Below are 17,764 nucleotides of genomic sequence, written 5' to 3'. Positions count from 1 at the left end.
TCGAGGGGCACCTGTTAGAAGTCTGGCAGCAGAATTTTGAACAATTTGCAATTTGTTTAAAGCAGACTGTTAGTGAGCACTCTGAACCAGCTGCAGCTGTCTGATTTTTGTTTTTTGGGAGACCTGTAAAGACCCCATTTAAGTAGTCAAGTCTACTGAAGATAGTTTTTACAAATGTTGTTGACACATAAGTCCTTTTACCCTTGATATGTTTTTAAGGTGATAAAAGGCTGACTTTGTTATTGTCTTAACATGGCGACTAAAGTTCAGGTCAGAGTCCATAATTACACCAAGATTTCTGGCTTTGTTGTTTTCAACATTCTTGTTTGAAGCTGGTTCTTAATGGTTCCTCTTTTGCTCCAAAAACAATCATCTCAGTTTTTCCTTCATTCAATTTAACCCTCATGTTTTCCTGGGGTCAAATTTGACCCGTTTCCAAGTTTTTTTTAATATCAGAAGTATGGGAGGTTGAAAATGTCGAACAAGGCGACAAAACATTGGGGGAAAAAAAGCATAAAAAGTATTGGAAAAAGTGACAAAAACACTGGAAGTAAGCGCCAAAAATTGGCTAAATTGTCAAAAAGTGATTCAACTTCAACAAAAGGGACAAAGACATTGGGGGGGGGACATTTTTTGAAAAATACAAAAAACAAATTGGAAAAGCAACAAAACATTGAGAAAGGGACAACAAAAGTGTTTTTTTCATGTTGAGGGAAAGACAACACAAGGGTTAAGGAAGTTGTGGCACATCCAATCATTAGTTTGTTCAATGCATCTAGCCAGTTTGTGTATTTGTGTGTCATCCGCATAACTATGATAATTTATAGTATTTATTTTTCATAATCTGAGCCAGTGGAAGCATATAGATATTAAATAGAAGAGGCCCTACTACAGAGCCTTGGGGAACTCCACACTCCACATCTTTTGTGCTCAGAAGCATAATTACCTATGGACAGTAGTTCCTATTCTTTAAGTAGGATTGGAACCACTTTAGTACAGATCCGGAGAGGCCAACCCAGTTTTCCGATCGATCCAATAGTATGTTGTGGTAAACTATATTAAATGCAGCACTGAAATCAAGTAAAACTAGAACTGTAGTTTTGGTCAAAAGCCCGATTGGAAGTCTTCAAACGTGTTGTTTAGGGAAGAAAAAGCAAAAGATATGAACTCATCTTTAACCAGTGACACCCAGATGACATTGATTACAGAAGAGATATTTATTCTGTAAATAAATAACGCTCTTGGATTCCAATAAGAGGACCCGGTGTTATGTGGGATTGTAACGTGTCAACAATTGAAATGTGCAGATATATTTAGTGAAACCGTTATCTGACACATGCTGTATACACTCAGAAAGAGCACCAACGTACTTCATAAACAAATCAGTCCCTAAGCAGAGCAGCAACTCCTTTGGGGGATTTTATCACTTCATGGTCATCAGTTCAGGGCTTCTTGTTCTTAAATGGGATGAGATTTCAGACTGGGAATTTAGATGAAAGCAGATATAACCAAGACAAGGATGCTTAAAGTTATCAGAAGATGTTCTGCTGGCAGAATGAAACCAGGGACCGTTTGATGGACTATACAGCTTCCTGACTGTCATGATGTTAATCAAAGTGGGACAGAGTAAATGGCTTCAGCTGTTTCCTCAGTAATCTGAGTCTCTTGTGATGTACCCAGAAGGCCACATTAGCCTACGGCTATAGATCACTTTGGATACACAAAGCCAGTATCAGATCTGAGCGGTGCAAGGCTAAAAATTAAGAAAAACCTGAGATTAGTCAGGTTCAGTTTACTTTATTTGTAACCGTAGGTAAATTTGTTCTGCAGCTAGGGTATGACATCCATCATGACACACAACTACAAAAACAAAGTGCTCATAATTACAGTTTTAGGATATGTCTTTGCTTAGTTGTTAATAGGTCAATTTTGTTAGGTTAACTATCAATTGTCTTCTTTCTTTCTGACCATAGTTTAGATACTAATAAAGAGCTGACGCCCAGTTTGTAATGGGGGCTCGTCCGGATTTAGTGAAAGAAATATTCAGATCCTTTACTTGGGTTAAAGTACGTAACTATAGCTGTTTCCGTAAATCTCAGTCGATCTCAGTCTCTTACATAGTACCCATTGTTCTTCAGCTTGGTGCTTGGACTAAATCTAGCCAGAAAGAAAGAATGAAAGAATTAAGGAAATCGATTAGTGAGCCCGATAATTTGAGCACCATGTGTAGGGAAAGTTTTCATTTTCGGAACTTCGGCGATGTGATTTCAAGCGTTTTATGCTAACTGTGATCCCATTTACCCAACACCCCTGATAATTATTTTTTATTACAATCACAATATAATGCTAACATGTAAAAACATAGTGTTTTGGAGACTGTCCTCACCTCGAAAAACGCCTCCATAGGTTGTTTATTCAACCAGCAATTATAAAAATAATAAATAGATTTCATTTGTAATGCATTTTACATTTTGGAGCAAATTTCAAAGTGCTACAGTTGACATCCTGGTGCATGGCAAGAACATCAATATAAAATTGTTTTAAGTCCTTTTTTTTAAAGACTCTGTAGTTTAATGGGGTGTTGAGCGCACTATGAGTGCCAAATTTCCTCAGAAGGGGGGGTGGGGGGGGGGGGGTCCTGTGTTTTGTCAAGTAAACACAGGACTTTCCCCCAGGATGCCGAGGTTCATGTCCTGTTTAGAAATAGAAGGAAATTGCAGTGTTTTTTAACCTTTACGGAACAAATGCGCCATGTGCGTAACCAGAAGTGAAGTAACGTCTGATTTTAACCCTCTGAGGACAAAAGACGCAACAGTTTTGGTAGGAGGTTGAATATTCCTACAGGTCAAATTGAATTCAAGGCTCAATATCAAATGCTGGGAAACAAATAATAGTGGGAAGTCCTTCTTTGGTCAATCTAATGTAATTAACTCTCTTCAGATCCATTTTTGGTGCAAGAGGGAGAGATAATCCACCTTTTAACCCTGGTGTTGTCTTCCCGTCGACCTGCAACTTTGTGTTTTTTTGGATTTAAATTTTAACATTTTGTTGTTCTTTTTCTCCACTTTTCTCAATGTTTTTTGTCAATTTTATTCCTCTTTTTTGACTTTTATTTAATTCTGTTTTAGTCAATTTTTTAACAATTTCTTTGTCCCTTTTTCCAGTGTTTTGGATGTTTTTTTTGTCACTTTCTCCAATTTTTTTGTCACTTTTTCAGCGGCTAAAAAAAAATGTTTTTGTTGCTTTTTTTCCTGTTTTTTTTGTAGTTTTTTTTCCAACATTTGTCAACGTTCTTTTCTGATATAGAAGGTTTTTGTTAACTGGTTAAACAACACGAGGGTTAAACAGTTTTCAGTTCGCACGCATCCAGGGAGCCACGCCGAGGGTATTAAGCGCCAGGACTGATGGATCCAAATCTTTTAACAAGTTAATCTGAGTCAGGATACACTCCGGCCCCTTTGGGCCTCCTTCCTCTTGATACTTCCACATTTTTTGTTTTGGGTCTTCAGACGCTAATTCACACGGGAACACAGGGAAACAGGAAAGGTTAATATCTCTCTATGGAGATTAGATCCTTGGACCCCCCCCCTCCCCATGTGCCACATGAAGGCTCTAACCAGACCTATTGTTAGCCTACAAAGTCACACTCAATCAACCCAACATACCACACAAAGTTGAGCAAAGGACAGGAAACAGTAGTATTTCAGACCCTTTTTGGCAAACAGATTCAAAGTAAACAGACTCCACATTGCAGAACAATACTTCACTGGTCACACACTCCCAAATGTTATTGACTTTACTTACTCGCGCCGAGCAATTTCCCCTTTCTTTGCAAAATACAGAAAACATAAATCCGGACTTGTTTAACAGGACGCGTCCCAGTTGTTGAAAATCCATCAGTCTGGCGTGACAGTTGAAACCTCATCCACACATTTATTGGGGGGGGTTGTTGTCAGATGAATGGGATGGATAATGGAGGGTTGCCTCGGAGCTGTTCAGACCACCCTGAGTCTCACATGTTAGCCTGAATCTGACACGGGTCGGTATTCACACCAGAACCACTTCTCGCAGCCTGCAACACTCAACGTTGACTTGATTTATGAGACAGAACTCATATTTTAGAGACGGGGTCTTCAGCGTTTTTTTAAAGCCGAGGATCTCGTATCTGAGAGAGGAACGAAGCAAGGACGCCTACTACATATAATATAAAAATAAGTTGCATCTTAAACTGGGCCTACAATACAAGCCTAAAGCTTTTATACATACCTTTTTAGTGCATAGAAAACCAAGCTATTAAAATAATTGTTGGCACGATTTTATAAGTCATGTTTTAGTGTAAAACACACATGTGACAGTGAATCCTTTGGATGAACTGTGTCTGTGGATCTTAGTGACTTCCTTCCTTATACACCAGTAAACAAAAAGCATAATTAGGACAGAAACGCCACTTTGAAGATCGACCTTATTCTCGTTTTTGGGTCAAATGGCCTTTTGAATGGGAGAGCTAGGGGCGCTACTATGATCCAATCAAAATCAACATTTTAAATCACCAAGAAGGCTCAACACAACATGAGACTTTGCTCCAAGTATCACCAGGAACATGAACTCAGCATCACCAGGGTCTCTACACATGGACTCAGCAACACCAGGGTCTCTACACATGGACTCGGCATCACCAGGGTCTCTACACATGGACTCAGCATCACCAGGGTCTCTACACATGGACTCAGCATCACCAGGGTCTCTCTACACATGGACACAGCATCACCAGGGTCTCTACACATGGACTCAGCATCACCAGGGTCTCTCTACACATGGACTCAACATCACCAGGGTTTCTACACATGGACTCAGCATCACCAGGGTCTCTACACATGGACTCAGCATCACCAGGGTCTCCACACATGGACTCAGCATCACCAGGGTCTCTACACATGAACCAGGGTCTCTACACATGGATTCGGTGTTCCTTAAGAGTGTTTGAATCCAAACCACAATCTTTTTCCTTATCTTAACTAGTCGGTTTTAGTGCCTGATGTTAACTTTCATCGCAACAAAATGCTCAAAATTTTGTGGACTAAATTCAACCGTAATCTCCGCCAAAACCAGCAGCAGCTCGCGGTGCTCTGTACCCGGCTGAAAGTCACCCATTTTCGGTTTAACACATCTCCTATCTGCTGTGACGGAGGTCCGTAGCCCGGGTTGCGAAGCTCTGCAGCGGCTTAAACGCTAATTAAAAACACCTGTCACTCGGCGTCATGGTGCTTGTAGCCAGCCGGCATCACGTAGGTCATTTTGTAGGTCATAAGTTTTGGTGTGCATGCATTACACGGACCCAATCATGAGATTGTGTTGCCCTGTCACCAAACCTTTATTTAGTCAGGGAAGGTTCCCTGAGAGGCTGCCTCTCTTTTGCAGGAACGCCCTGATCCCATTCACACAGCTCCACATTCATACCTGGAAGCTGCCGGTACAACCACAGTCTGATCTGCTGGCCACTGAGCAGCTCCACTGGAGTGGTTTTGCTCAAAGGCACCTCAGTGGTGACAATGCACTTTCCCCACCCAGATTTTATTATGTCGGCCCGGGGATTGATCCCAGAAGCTTTCTACTCTAACCTTTAGCCCACCACTTCCTGCATCTACATCTTACCTAATAAACATACTTTCCAAAATGTCAGATGTGTGTGGGGTGGGTAACAGAGTTTACGAACAGCCCACAACTTCCGATAAACCGAAATTTAGGAAGAGACAGGATAGCTATTTTTAGTCTTCGTAGCCCCATGCTTGATCTGAGTTGTCATCTTTTAAATTTACTCAGACTCAGAGACACTGAGCAGAAAAAGCTCAACAGTCTGGCACCGCACTGCATGACGCCTCCAGGATTTCATTCATCACCACGGGCTATGTGTGTGTGTGTGTGTGTGTGGGGGGGGGGGGGTGGCCAGCACCCATCAAGATGCAACCCACAGTGTCTTCTTGCAGGATCCCTGTTTATACATACACAAAACAAGTCTTCTTCTAAAACCATAAGAGTAAAGGACGATCACCTCAGTCTCAACCACGCTGTAAACTGTTATTTCTTATCTGCAAATTTATATCATATGCACAGTCTCTCCTGTATCTGTCTGTTTATTTTGGCACCATGCTGCTTCTGGGATTGCTGCTAAAAACGCCACTTCTGTTCACAGGGAGATGCGCTACTGTGAAATGTTTGTCTTCGACGCCCCCCCCCCCACTTGGGAGAAGATGTGTTTATAGTGGGTGTTTTGGAGTCTTAAACACACTTGACCGAGAAAAGCCCTACATGTGCACACGGCTTCCTCGCTTTGTCCAGTTTCCCATGTAGACCAGCAATGTGTCTTGCAGTCAGGGACGAGTCTCCGGGTCCAGGTGCCCTCCTGACTCCCGGGAGATGTACTGCGGAAATTAAATTCTCTGGAAAAACTGTATTTGTTTTAGAAATAATCAACAGATATCATGACGCCGAACTTCCGAGGGATTCTGTGTCTGAGGGTGAACAAGCATACAACTTTTAGCTGGTAGGAAATGGATTTGAGTCCAAAAAGGTTTGAGTCCAAGACTAGGACTAGTCGAGACCAAGTCAAGGCCGAGTCCAAAGACGTTCGAGTCCAAGACAAGTGCAAGACCAGGACTAGTTGAGACCAAGTCAAGACCGAGTCCAAAAAGGTTTGAGTCTAATTCAAGTCCAAGACCAGGACTAGTCGAGACCAAGTCAAGACCGAGTCCAAATCCCAGCGAGTCCGAGACAAGTCCAAGACCATAGAAAAACGGTCTTGAGTCTGGACTCGAGACCGTAGAAAAATGGTCTTGAGTCCGGACTCAAGACCGTAGAAAAATGGTCTCCAGTCCGGACTCGAGTCCAAGACCGGACTTGAGTACTACAGCCCTGAGTACAGTCCCATCTCACCTGGGTCCCGACGTAGGCTAGACACAGAGACATGATGGTCCTCTCTAGTTAAGCTCAGTGGGTCTATGAGGTAATAACCACCGTCTGAAGAGGTGGAGGCTGATTGGCTGCAGCCTATAAAGATCCAAAATCTATGATCCCTGCAGGAACATGATGGGGGGACACATTAGGATCCAGCGGTTTATGTCACTTGCTCCACAGCGAGCATCAAGGGTTGAGCGTCTGTCTCGTAACTCTGAGTCACTCTGTGGCCTTTGCTCTCCTGGTTAGTCAGCTGGACATGTCCCATTAATGTCTCTAATTATAGCACCAGATGCCTTTTCTGGATTCAGGACTGGAAATATTCAAGATCTCGGCTGCCCCCTTTGCAAAAGCTGGGTTTCACTTAAAGTGCTAAAGTTGTCGTTAAATGTTAATGGTTGTTTTTTGGGGGGTTTCTGTCGTAGTGTGTTTTCTGAGCTGCTGCTGATTAACATGTGATATTTAATAGAAGATCTATTAACCCTCATGTTGTCCTCATGTTGCCCTCATGTTGCCCTCATGTTGTCCTCATGTTGTCCTCATGTTGTCCTCATGTTGCCTTCATGTTGCCCTCATGTTGTCACCATGTTGTCTTCATGTTGTCCTCATGTTGTCCTCATGTTGTCCTCATGTTGTCCTCATGTTGCCCTCATGTTGCCCTCATGTTGTCCTCATGTTGTCCTCATGTTGTCCTCATGTTGCCCTCATGTTGTCCTCATGTTGTCCTCATGTTGTCTTCATGTTGTCCTCGGGTCAAATTGACCCGTTTTCCTATATCAATGTTCTTTTTAATTCCCCAAAATAACATGATTGATTCCAACGCTCTTTGCCAAGTACAAATCTCTACTTTCATTAATTTTGGGTCTTATTCTATTTTATAGCATTGTAAAACAAATGGAAGTGTTGTTGAAATAGTATTGAGTAAAAGTTGACATATTCCAGTCTGTGATTATCATCAACATCCATTCCTTTAATTTTAGTCTCAATAATTCCTAATTTCTGCTTTTCTAACTCAAACATTAGGTATAATTTCCTATAAATTAGGTTTATTGACCATAAATTCCAAAAATATCTGTAAAGCTAAAGTTAATAAGTTAGTGTTACGTGTTGAAAACGTCAAAGAAAAGTGACAAACATTGAAAAAAAACCATCAAAAGTGTTGAAAAAAAGGGACAAAAATGTAAGAAAAAGATGTTTGTTGTTTCCATCCTTAAATCCCCCCAAAAACATAGAGAAATTCTCTAGAAGTTTCCTAAACATCTGGTCCGTTAGTCTTCATCCATCACTTCACTTCACGTCATCTGTTATACGCCGGCTGTTGTTTTTTCTACAAAACAATCAGTGGAGAAAATGCTTTTGACCTTTTGACGCAGACACACCGGAGCCCGTCCAGTCTGAAAAGCGTAGGCGACACGAGTCTGGTCAAAGCCATTTCTGTGTTATTTCCAGACCTGTGTCTAACAACTTAGCTTTCAGCTCTGGGAGCCAGTATCGATCCGCGTGGATGCCGTCTGAAGCCTAGGGATGCATTAAGAAGAGGAGCGCTCCCAGAGCAACTGCACTCATAATAAGCAGAGAGTTTTTAATTAAGCACCAGAGCCACGAGGAAGATCATCGGCTCGTCAGTTTCTGATGAATGGTATCAGTGACACTCTCGGCTACAACGCTTCCTTAATTTAATTATTCATGTTGGGGTGTGATGATTTTTTTTTTTTGCTCTGATTAAAGGTCCCATGACATGATGGTCTTTGCAACGGATCAAGTCCAGTGTTGGCACACGATCCGTTCTGCACATGTGCAGATGATGTCATGATGATGATGTCATGATGATGAGGATGTCATGATGAACGCGGATTTACGACGCTGCACACGATCTGTTCCCATAGACGGTTAAAGAAAGTCTGTGCGCCTCCACCGGAAAGCTAATTGTTAGTTTAGCTAACAGCTAATTCGGCTAACCGCTAGCTGAGACAGCATGTGAAAGGCCCTCAAAAGTTAAAATAACCGTTTAAATATATAACAGCTGTTACGTCAGTTCTACTTTACTTGCAATCATTTAAAACACAATCACTCCATACCTGTCTTTATTATTGCTGTAAAGTCTTAATTTAGCTGGAGCTGCTTTTCCCGCCGTTTAGTTTGAGTAACGATATTTTAGGCTGAATCAAGCTGTCAGCTAGCGGTTAGCCAAATTAGCTGTTAGCTAGCGGTTAGCCAAATTAGCTTTTAGCTAAACTAGCATCATTTGCTTTCCGGTGGAGGCTAACGGCAGACCAGACTACTGTGGAACAGATCGTGCAGCGCCGTAAATCCTCGTACATCGTGATGTCATCTGCTCAAACATATTGCACATGTGCAGAACGGATCGTGCACCGACATCCAGACCGAACTTCCCCACCTCAAATGTTGTGGGCGGGGCTAAGTTTGGTCTGGCATCCAGGCTAAAATGTTGGGTCACTGGCAAGGAATATTGAAATAATATCCTATCTCACATGTTATTAGCAATATGGTATTCTATCATGTTGGCTGCTGTCCACTTAGAGAGAGCTAGATTCATTAGAAAAGTCGTTTATCAGCATTAACCAAATGAAAAAGTCAATATTTAGTGGTTTTAGGGATTGTACTGGTGCAACAAGTCTGGAAATCTGGGACAAAAATCATTCAAATATGCCTTCAAACTGGAAATAAATACTGAAAACGTGTTGTTTAAACTAGGGTTGGACGGTAATACTTAAAAATAGTGACGTATCAGTTTCAATATGTCATGTCATGTCATTGAAATGCGAAAATGACACCAAACATGATTTAGCCTCTGAAAAACAGCAAATTGCACTGCTGGCTTCTTATTTGGGGGAAATCTGGAACCGACTTAGTTTAATTACTGTGACAAGGAATCAGTCATTTAACCTCATTGAGATTTATACACAGAATTTTATCAGTGACTTTATAATAGCCACTGAGCTAAAAATCTATTTCAACATTTGATTTGAGTTGATTCATGAGTTCACGTCCACAGGAATGCGAGTATTTGTTTCCAGTCACTGTTCTCTACAAGGTTCTTATAACGTTACTTCAAACTCAACTCAAGTTCAACCCAAAACAACGTCTTATGAATGTGCTAAAAGGTGCTTTCTGCTCTTCTGTTTGAAAGAAACAGCACTTAGTGTCTGAAAGAAAGAAAGAAGTATGATGCTAATAAATTCCCAGCTGCGTGCCTCTCTTCTCACTCACAGGCTTCATTTCTTTTACTGCACATTTGTTTTCACATAAACTTTTTTTTTTTGTTCTTATTTGAAGTCATCGATGCACGGTTACAGGAACTGGTGTTTGTTTTAATGGGAGCCAAACATGTGCTCCATGGGTGCAATTATTAGGAAGATCTATCGGGGCCAAATTAAAGCCCAGGTGTTGGAGATCAGATGGAGGCTGGTTATCCATCCAGCTCGTTTAGACGTACTTTTAAAAGACGGAAATACAGGCAGCTTAAATTAGGGCTGGGTAGTGAACTTTGATACTTTTAGGCACCAACCGAAATGCCTCCACAGTATCGAGTATCGACGTGTGGAGGAAAAAAACAGGCCTCGCGCTTTAAAACCAATTTGACACAGCTGCGAAACAGTGGAAGTGCTCCCTGTCCATCGCGGTGTTTGGTGTTTTAAGCCCCCAACGTCGCCTGGAAGGCACTAGGATTAGGTGCCTTGAGTCAAAGGTCGCAGCCCTGCCTAGAAGTCGACACTGGGGGCATAAAACACCATCGGGCCTCCATCTCGTGATGCCCTCTGGCCCAAAAAGCCTTTTTTTCCCCATAGAGTTACATGGCAAAAGAGATGCCTCTAAATAAGACCTTTGTGGCCCCTAATACTGTATCTGAAGTCTCTTTTATATAGACCTTTGTGGCCCCTAATACTGTATCTGAAGTCTCTTTATATAGACCTTAGTGGTCCCTAATACTGTATCTGAAGTCTCTTTTATATAGACCTTGTGGCCCTAATACTGTATCTGAAGTCTCTTTTATATAGACCTTGTGGCCCTAATACTGTATCTGAAGTCTCTTTATATAGACCTTAGTGGTCCCCTAATACTGTATCTGAAGTCTCTTTTATATAGACCTTAGTGGTCCCTAATACTGTATCTGAAGTCTCTTTTATATAGACCTTAGTGGTCCCCTAATACTGTATCTGAAGTCTCTTTTATATAGACCTTAGTGGTCCCCTAATACTGTATCTGAAGTCTCTTTTATATAGACCTTAGTGGTCCCTAATACTGTATCTGAAGTCTCTTTATATAGACCTTAGTGGTCCCCTAATACTGTATCTGAAGTCTCTTTTATATAGACCTTAGTGGTCCCCTAATACTGTATCTGAAGTCTCTTTTATATAGACCTTAGTGGTCCCTAAGGTCTATATAAAAGAGATCAATGTTAAAAAAAAACTCATAAAGGGAAATTTTCATGCCACAGCATCTGTATCAAATTGTTCTAACAAAACCAGCCCTAGTATTAATGAACATTACTTTTCTGCTGCTTTTCAGACGTGTATGTGATGTGTATTTTGTAATGACGTAATCCCCAAAACCGTGTCCATCACCGTGAGTTTTTAGTCTTTGATCGCAGCCCAGTCATAACCCGCAGCAACACACAACCCGCTCTCCACTCCTCGGCTCGCACGAACCAGATCAATAAAAGTGTTTATGTGGGAGAAAGTCTGGCGTGTGCTGGACTCTTTTAGTCATCATGCCGGACTCGTTTGAGTAGGTGTGTTTGATTTGTTTTCTTTCAACGCCAAATTCCACGCCTGAAACTATGCAAAAATACCATCATCAAAACTTTATCAGGGAGTTGACACGATGTCTGTTTGAATAACGTTGTTTGATCTAACGTTATTTACACGTGATTCCAGCTTCCAGATGTTTTGTCGTGAGAGTAGTGAGTCATGCGGCTTCCCGCACGGCCTCCAACCCCTCCCCTCCGAGAAAATAACCAAATAACTCCTCCTCCAACACCTTGGCTAACCTTTAGTTAGGAAATCAAGATGTAATCAGTGCTTCCTCAAACAAAAAGATGCTTCATTTTGAATCAAAACGGGAATTCGGGGCGTGAGATGTGAAGTAAATAACCCTTGTGTTGTCTTCACCTTTAACCATGAACTCGTCCTTCCAGGTCAGAATTGAAAATGAACATTTTCTTTGAGCTTTTCCAATGTTTTTTTGTCGCTTTTTCTGATTTATTTGTCTTTTTTTTCAACTTTTGGCACTTTTTTTAAAAAACGGAGCTGGTTTATTAACAGGTTTTACACTTATTCTTGGAATTCATGGTCAACAAATGTCATTTATTTCAAATTATACATCTGTTTTTAGTTAAAAAGGCAGAAATTATGAATTATTTTGACTAGTAGTTAAGATCAGAGGATGTTGAGTGGATCTCAGACGGGTAGATGTCAAAGTTTAGCCCGGATACTGTTTAGAAACAATTAAAACAAAATAATTCAGATGCTAAAGACTAAAGAAAAAAAAACCAAAAATGGAATATGGAATCATCCATGTTATTTTATGACAATTCGGTTGAAAGAAATCCACATTTCTGGTATAAAGCACTTTGAAATGGGTCAATTTGACCCGAGGACAACACCAGGGTTAAACATCCTTTGTTAGATTTTGAAAGTACAATGGTAGACACAAATTGTAATGCTTCTTTTTTTTAATTTATTTTCTATTTAATGACTAGTTTAGACTCAATATTTTCAGCATGCGCTGTGTTTACCCTGTCTGCAATCCTTGCTTGACCTGCAGTCTCTCTCTCTCTCCCCTCTCAGAGCGGAAAGGCTGAACAGAGGCGAGATTGGGCGGATTGCTGGGAATAACCCATTACATAAACTAATGGCTCCGTAATGGATGCTTTCTACGTCGCGACGAGAAGACATAGCGGATGCCATGGATGGGACTTTGAACACGACTGAGTATTTTGGGGGTTGTTTGTATCCTTTTGTGGCTGTGAAATGCAAAAAAAAAAAACATGTATCACACACCCATTCTCTGTTCTTATAACTGTTGCTCAGAGAAAGTTGTGCAAAGTTCATTTAGCTTTAACCCTCTATTGCATGAATTATTTTTTAAACATATGTAAAAATGTCTTGATGTGTTTTTATGACTCCAGGTTGCTTAAATAATGCAATGGTAAAAAAAAATTAAAGGGCACGCATTTGCGGAAAGTGCCAAGAAATCCATTATTTGGTTAAAAATATGCTTTATTGAAAAAATACCAAACAAATACATGCCACATGGCAACTAATTAATTTTAGCCTTTTACAGAACAATATAGGATATTAACTGGTTTAAGTGATTAAAATTAAAAGTTTCCTTCCCCAGATAACAGATGGATTTTTTTTTCAAAGAAATGCTTCTAAAATTAAGTAAAAATGACAACATTTTGGCTGATCCTGTCAATTGATCTTTAGTGTGGTACATGCACGGTAAAGGGGGGTGGGGGGGGGGTGGGGAACAGGATTTCCTGGTTGTGTGAAGTCATCAAATTAATAACACTTCAAAATTTCACTTCAAAAGACCCATTTACACAATTAAACAGAAAACAATACTTTTTTTGTTGTTGCATTTTTGCCTCATGGCAACACCATGCAATAGAGGGTTAATGACCATGACTTTGTAATTCGGGCTTAAATGGATAGTTTGGATGTGTGTTCAGTGTAGTTGCATGAGCTGCTTCTCCAAAATCCGTCAAAATCAGAGAGTTAGCTACTGTAGCTACTGTACTTTCAGACACCTTTGTTTCACGGGCAGCCCTTTGGGAAAGATGATTGCAAGAGTTTTGACAAAAACAGTCATTTTACCTCGTAGAACACGGGAGTTGCTGATCTTCCGCTGCCTCCATCGGTCAGATGGTGCTATTCTAGCGGGTGTGTACTCTCTCTCTCTCTCTTGAGTTGTGTTGTGTTAAAGACGAAACCGTCGCTCGTCGTTGGCTATCACAGCCGGCTATTCTGGTAAATAGCAGAACAGTGCTTCACCATCACATTCGTCACCATGAAGTGCTCCAGTTTGCATGAAGCAGGCTGCAGCAGACTGGTGAAAGTGTGTTAAAAATGTACCCTGAAGTCTGTGGAATAGCACCAATTAGATGGCGCTCATGCTGCAGAAAAGCCTATCTCATGGAAACTACTAGCCAATTAAGAAGTTACCTTTTAATGGCACGTGGAATTAATAACTCTGCTACGCTATTTTGGGACTTTTGTGTTTTAAACGGGTTGGGAATGAACCTGTCTCGCTCAACGAAAGTAGATTTCCAGGATGAAGCCTGATGTGTTCTCTGTGTGTTGCTGTTCTCAAAATCACCTCGCCACAGGAAACAACCTACGAGCTAGCATGCTACATGCTAAAAGTGGCCACTTTTGAGGAAACATTGGATCGTCCAATTTGCATGGATTGTTGTGAGAAAAGTCCACGTGGCGATACACTGGTAAAAGCTGATGAGGTGCAAGGTGTATGTATCAGCTGATTTAAATAGCTCACGTTACTGTATTGTGCCAACAGCTAACTTCATTTAATATTGGATGTGGAGTTTTCTTCTGCAGGGTGCAGATGTTCCACCAGAACAACTTCCTTCCTGAGATTATTGAGCAGAGCGTCCGGAGCTCAGTGGCCGCCCAAGACCAATGTGATTGGTCTAAAGAAATGCAAACAAGCCCCCCTTCACGGCTGGTCTCATTTCTTGTCATTATCCTGTCATTCCTGATCCAGATCTCACCCAAACCAGTACTTTGTGATGACAAGATACCCTCCATGAAAGGCATAACAGGAAATATGTGACCCCCAGATCCAGTAATTGGCTTTTCCTCATTCCTCCAGCCTACAGGAATGTGGTTTCATGAGTTGCAGAGCCCTTTGTCCTTCACTTCATGACATTTTCTTATGTATTGGAGCAACAGAGGAGGCTTTCTACCCGTGAGGCTCCACAGCTGTGTGGATCCACACGGAGTCCGAAGCCTGACCACAAAAGGAAAAATGCAACGGTTACTCACGCAGTCGCACAGTAAATTCAAGAGAGAAGATTATCACAGCAGAATGAAGTCATGCAGGCCTCTGTAATGAACACTGCAGCGTGTGCAACTACTTTCAATCCCCTTTATTATATGTGTAAGATAGCTTTACTTTGACCTTTTTCTTTCCTCACATGCTATCAGAGTTTGACTTGACTCATTTGGATCATTACAGAAAACGTGAGATATTTATATATTCTGTTAATACACTGCAGATATCTATATCTATATTATTCTTACTACTAGTATAATGTCTCTGCTACTACATTGCACATATCTGTACATGTTGTTCATACATTGTCCATATTACATATTTATTCTGCAGGGCTCTAGTGGCTGTAATTCTGGACCAAGGCTGAATTTTGGGAAAGAGACTTCAGATACAGTATTAGGGGACCACTAAGGTCTATATAAAGAGACTTCAGATCCAGTATTAGGGACCACTAAGGTCTATATAAAAGAGACTTCAGATACAGTATTAGGGACCACTAAGGTCTATATAAAAGAGACTTCGATACAGTATTGGGACACTAAGGTCTATATAAAGGACTTCAGATACAGTATTGGGGGACCACTAAGGTCATATAAAGGGGACTTCAGTTTACAGTTTTAGGGACCACTAAGGTCTATATAAAGAGACTTCAGATACAGTATTAGGGACCACTAAGGTCTATTAAAAAGACTTCAGATAAAATTAGGGGACCACTAAGGTCTATATAAAAGAGACTTCAGATACAGTATTAGGGACCACTAAGGTCTATATAAAAGAGACTTCAGATACAATAGGGACCACTAAGGTCTGTATAAAAGAGACTTCAGATACAGTATTAGCGACCACTAAGTCCTATATAAAAGCATCCAAAGAGCATCGTGTTATGGGATCTTATGAGTTGTTGTTGATCTGAAGGTGCTAGTTAGCTGGACATGCTAATGTTTGCAGCTTCTATTAGAGATACCGTATCTGAAATTATACACTGCTTTAAATTGTTGGCCACTGTTCTATTTTAACCACATTCTTTCCCTTAACAAAAGTCTCCCGTGATACACATCTAACCTCGCTGATCCTTGGCTTGAGACTGTGGAGTGTGTGTGTCCCTCACGGTGGGAACACAAAGGAGGTGTTGAGTGAAAACCTAGACCCTCCCTTGTTTACCTCTGCACACGTCTGTGAGCGAGAAGTCCTGTTATCAACTCTGAGTTATTGTAAAGCACAAAGAAATACAGTGAGCCGGCAACACAGCGGTTGTTGTAAGACTTTTGTTGCACTGCAAAAATTAACCATCTAAATGTAAGAAACAAAATACCTAATTTGAGAAGTTAAATGCTAGAAACAAGTTATCATCTGCCAGTGCATAAGATTTCTTAAAAGGAAAAATGATCTAGGCATTCAAAAGGTGATAAATCTCTCGAAATAAGTGCTAAAACACTCATTCCAAGCACTTTATGAAGTCAAATAAACTCAAAAGTTGTCAATTCTTCTTTCAGTGTTTTGTCCTTTCTTAATTTTAATGAAAAAGCTCTTCAAACCAGAACCACTAAACAAGACGATTTCTCTTAATTCAAGACTGTTCATTATTAGCTTGTCCGGCTTAAAATGAGATAAAGCATAAATGAAATAAAGCACAGATAATTGTCAACAATTTATTTACATTTGGTATTGAAACAGTGCCTTCTAACACTTGTTGCTTTTCAAAATAGTACACGTTCAGAATTACGAAGGCATTGCAAGAAAACAGAAAACATTGGATATAACCTTGAGGTAATTATGGCTTTAATGCAAGTTATGAGTTACATTAGCTTCCCATGGCTTCAGACAATGAGGTGGAACCACTGGCACACACGCTTCAAAATGCACTCAAAACTGTTTGTTTTTAATTGTTGTTGTTATGTCTGCACGAAAAGACCGCATGAGCGTGCGTTGGCTTACATTTTCATCTGACAATCTTTAATAAGCATGATTTATTTTGTCATCACACACTGTAACTCAAACACACATAGCTCAGCGTGTTGATATTCATAACAGTTGGGAGGAACCAGAGCAGCGAGACTTTCCCACTATTTAAAAATCACGATGGAACAAGATGTCATGCTAAAAAAAAAAGAAATTTATAAACTGGTATAAATGAATGCAAAAACAAAGACATGTTTGAGGCTTTTGGCTGCATTTAATCCCGCAGGAAAAAAGCTCTGCATTCAACTTTTGTTTACATTCCACTGTGTGATTTTGATGGATGGAGAGCTCCTTTCCATAACCCCTGAGTGGGAGAGATTCCTCTGAGAGGCTTTTTCAAGGCAAGTCAAGTTCACGCTTCCAGTAGCACTGGGATTTAGTGGCTTGATTCATTAGGTGATATGTGGGGGTGATGGCACACGCCTTTGGTGTGGGAGACCTGGGTTCGAATCCCACAGCAGTACATAAACTAATGTGTCCCTGAGCAGGACACTCTCAATCTCCTTTCCATAACCCCTGAGTGTGGAGACTCCTCTGAGAGGCTTTTCAAGGAAAGTCATTTCACGCTTCCAGTAGCACTGGGATTTAGGGCTTTTTCATTAGGGGGATATGTGGATGCCTTTGGTGTGGGAGACCTGGGTTTTCGAATCCCTGCATTGCATAAACTAATGTGTCCTGAGCAGGACACTCTCAATCTCCTTTCCATAACCCCTTTAAATGTGAGAGATTCCCCCTGTGAGGCTTTTTCAAATAAGTCAAGTTCACGCTTCCAGTAGCACTGGGATTTTTTGGCTTGTTTCATTTGGGTGATATT

General features: G+C 40.8%; 1 long non-coding RNA gene across 1 annotated transcript; it reads left to right on the top strand.

The window, feature by feature from the left end:
- The first annotated feature begins 1,213 nt into the window (after window positions 1-1,213).
- LOC116703508 (uncharacterized) lies at window positions 1,214-15,316 on the top strand. Its single transcript, XR_004335449.1, has 3 exons — window positions 1,214-1,224; window positions 3,310-3,315; window positions 15,185-15,316. It is a non-coding gene; the product is annotated as an uncharacterized LOC116703508 (long non-coding RNA).
- Window positions 15,317-17,764: the final 2,448 nt, after the last annotated feature.

This window comes from Etheostoma spectabile, chromosome 15 (genome assembly GCF_008692095.1).
Source record: "Etheostoma spectabile isolate EspeVRDwgs_2016 chromosome 15, UIUC_Espe_1.0, whole genome shotgun sequence".
NCBI lineage: Eukaryota > Metazoa > Chordata > Actinopteri > Perciformes > Percidae > Etheostoma > Etheostoma spectabile.
The sequence above is the reverse complement of the archived record's forward strand: the minus strand, read 5'-3'. Positions and strand labels throughout refer to the sequence as shown.